The 3,817-nt window shown below is 39.9% G+C and overlaps 1 pseudogene; it reads left to right on the forward strand.

Annotated features, from left to right (window-relative positions):
• Positions 1–667: 667 nt before the first annotated feature.
• LOC102819388 lies at positions 668–1,409 on the forward strand (annotated as a pseudogene).
• Positions 1,410–3,817: the final 2,408 nt, after the last annotated feature.

A 3,817-nucleotide genomic window follows, 5' to 3' on the forward strand; every position in this document is an offset into this window, starting at 1 on the left:
AATGGTTTAAATCAGGGAAGGTGTGCACCAGACTTGTTTTCTTTCACCACACTTATTCAATCTCTGTGTTGTTGCTGCTATTGTTAAATATCACTCAGTCAGTCCCAAGCCATAGAGTCTCTGCATAGGGCTTCCAAGGAGCAGCTTTTTTGAACCACCGACCTTGTGGTTTAAACCAAACTCATGGCTGAGTATTGATGTATGCTGAGCAAATAACCTGAGAAACTGGATTATATGAAGAAGAGTGTACCACCATGATTGGAGGAAGACTCATAAACAACCTGTGATATGCATATGACACAACTATAATTGATGAAAGTGACTAGGACTTAAAATACTTACTGATGAAGATTAAAGACCACAGTCTTTGATATGAGTTAACATCAATGTAAAGAAAGCAAAAATGCTTACCACTGGAACAAGAAATAACATCATGATAAATGGAGTAAAGTTTGAAGTTGTCAACACTCATGGAAGCAGTAGTTCAAAGAATCAATCTGCTGCATAAGACCTCTTTAAAATGTTCAAGAGCAAAGATGTCAGTTTGAGGACTAAGGTGCACTTGACCCAAGCCATGGTATGCATATGAATGTTGGAAAATGAATAAGGAAGACCATGTAAGAATTGATGAATTTGGATCCTTGCCAGAGTCATGGCTGCCAGCAATATGTTTAAGGTGATTCCAAGATCCATTGGACCCGCCGGCCTGAGTCTGCTCACCTTCAAAGTCTATGAATCACCAAATAAAGACTCATTCAACAGAAATTCTGTTAAAGTTGACAAACTTTCACTCTACTCGGTTCCAGAAGACCAATCTAAATATGTGGAGGAGCCAAGAACCCTACTTCAGGAAAACATCTTACAGCTACGACAATCTTGCGAGGCATGTACAAGTTAGTGTCAGGAAAAGTACTTCTACAATACACCCAAGATGCAAAGTATTGCTTATTGGGGGTAGACAACTATGAATAGCTCAGAAATGAATTTTTCCCAATACTTGGTGCTATTGGGTTTGCTGGCCTTGTTGGACTCCTTTTCTCTGTTGTTGTTGTTGTTGTTGTTAAGTGCTGTGGAGTCGGTTCTGACTCACAGTGACCCTGCACAGGGTTTCCAAGGCTGCAGATCCTACGGGAGCAGAAAGCCTCATCTTTCTCCTGCAGAGAAGCTGGTAATTTCAAACTGCTGACCTTGAGGTTAGCAGCCTGATTCGTAACCACTATGCACCAGAGCCACCTGGTTTCATGGGAATAGCTGCCTCTGTCTATTATCCACAAGAAACCATCAACTTTGCCCAGGTCAGTGGGGAAATAGTACATGAATGGGGTTTTCAAGGATACATAGTCATAGAAGATTTGTGGAAGAACTTTCAAAAGCCAGGAAATGTGAAGAATCCACCCGAAAATAAGTAGAATACGCCTTGCTCTGATCATTTTAATCAGTTATAGGTAAACATTGGAAACTCCATACAGTAAATCAGTATTTCTACAGAAGAGTTTCAAAGAAGTGCTGCCAGAGTGCTCCTTAGAGGCCAAGATGGTCAAACTTCCTCTCTCATACTTCAGACATATTGTCAGGAGGGACCAGTCACTGGAGAAGGACATGTTTGGTAAGGTGGAGGGTCAGAGACAAAGAGGAAGACCCCCGACGAGATGGATTGGCCAGGTAGCAGCATCAATGGACTCAAGCGTGGCAACAATAGTGAGGTTGGCCCAGGATCGGGCAGTGTTTTGTTCTGCTGTGAATAAGGTCGCTATGGGTCAGTACTGAGTAGATGGCACCTAACAACAACAACAACATTGAATGTAGTAAATTGGCTTTCTTCAGGAAAAACTGTACTGTACCTTTCTTTATCTTGGGTGAGCCCTATTATAAATAGACTAATCTGGAATCATGTAAAAGCCTTAGAACTCTTTGTTCTCATGTTGCTATTTATGTACCTGATTAAAATTCAAAGAATTTTAGAAGATTCAATTCATTCAAGTTGGGGTGTTGGAGAAGAATATTAAAAGCATCAAGGACTGCCAGAAGAACAAACAAATCTTCATTGGGAGAAGTTCAGCCAGAATGCTTTGTAGAAGCCAGGATGAGGAGACTTTGTCTCTCATAATTTGGATATATCATCCAAAGGAACAGACCCTGGAGAAGACACCATGCTTGGCAAAATATAGGGAAGAGCAAAAGAAGGGTTGGCACAGTGGCAGCAGCAATGGACTCAAGCATAACAATAGTTGTGAGGATGGCATAGGACCAAGTGTTGTTTCATTCTGTGTGCACTGTGTCACTGAGTTGGAACTGACTGGATGCACCTAACAACAACATCAAAAATGATAGAATTGGGTAAAACTTCTGAATAAACTCAAATTCCTTAAAAATAAAAGGTCAGATTAACTTGACCAGTTGAGATTACAGGATTCCCTGAAAGACTCTAAACCCTGAACCAAAATGATCTCCTGAATCACCTATTAGCCAAATAGAAAATTAACTCACCAAATAAAGGATCTCAGCAGTAAGCTCAGTTGTTATTGCTGTTGTTATTGTTAGGTGCCTTTGAGTAAGCACTGACTCATAGTGGCACTATGCACACCAGAATGAAACACTGCCCAGTCATGCACCAACCTCATAGTCATTGCTAAGTCTGACCCCATTGCTGCTGCCACTGTGATAATTCATCTCATTTGGGGTCTTCCTCCTTTTCTCTGAACCTCAACTTTAAAAAACATATCCTTCTCTAGTGGCTGGTCCCTTCTGATAATATGTCCAAAATATGAGAGACGAAGTCTGGCCATCCTGGCTTCCAAGGAACACTCTGGCTACACTTCTTCCAACACAGATCTGTTGGTTTTTTTGGCAGCCCATGACACTTTCAATATTCTCCTCCAACACCATAACTCAAATACATCAATTCTTCTAAGGTCTTCCTTATTCAATGTCCAACTTTCATATATATACGAGGTTATTGAAAATACCATGGCTTGGGTCAGGCACACCTTAGTCCTCAGGCTGACATCTTTGCTCTTCAACACTTTAAAAGAGGTCTTGTGCAGCAGATTTGCCCAATACATTACATTGTTTGATTTCTTGACTGCTGCTTCCATGAGTGTTGATAGCTGATCCCAGAAGAATGAAGTCCTTGACAACTTCAATCTTTTCTGCATTTATATGGATGTTGTTTATTGGTTCATTTGTGAGGTTTTTTTATTTTCTTTACATTGATGTATAACCCATACTGAAGGCTATCGTCTTTGATGTTCATCAGCAAGTATTTCATGTCCTCAGCAAGCAAGGTTGTATCATCCCCATCTTGGTTTTTTCTTGCTGTCTTATCTTCTTAATGGCCTTTGCTTTCTTCCTGTATGATGTTCTTGATGTCATCCCACAACTCTTCTGGTCTTCAATCATTAATATATAATGCATCAAATCTGTTTGTGAGATGATCTCTAAATTCAGGTGGGATATGGTCAAGGCCATATTTTGAGTCTCATGTACTTGTTTTAATTTTCTTTAGCCTCAACCTGAATTTCGAGTTTAGCAATTGATAGTCTTTTCCACCTTCTACGCTTGGCCTTGTTTTGGATGATGATAAGGAAGTTTTCTACTCTCTCTTTCCACAGATGTAATCAATTTGATTTCTGTGTATTCCATCTGGTGAGGTCCATGTGTATAATCATTTTTTATGTTGTTTTAAAAAGATATCTGTAATTGAGAAGTCACTGATCTTGCATAACTCTATCATGCGATCTCCAAAATCATTTCTGTTACCAAGGCTATATTTTCCAACTACTGATCCTTCCTTTTGTTTGCTACCTTTGCATTCTAA

This window comes from Chrysochloris asiatica, unplaced genomic scaffold (genome assembly GCF_000296735.1).
Source record: "Chrysochloris asiatica unplaced genomic scaffold, ChrAsi1.0 scaffold01487, whole genome shotgun sequence".
Classification (NCBI taxonomy): domain Eukaryota; kingdom Metazoa; phylum Chordata; class Mammalia; order Afrosoricida; family Chrysochloridae; genus Chrysochloris; species Chrysochloris asiatica.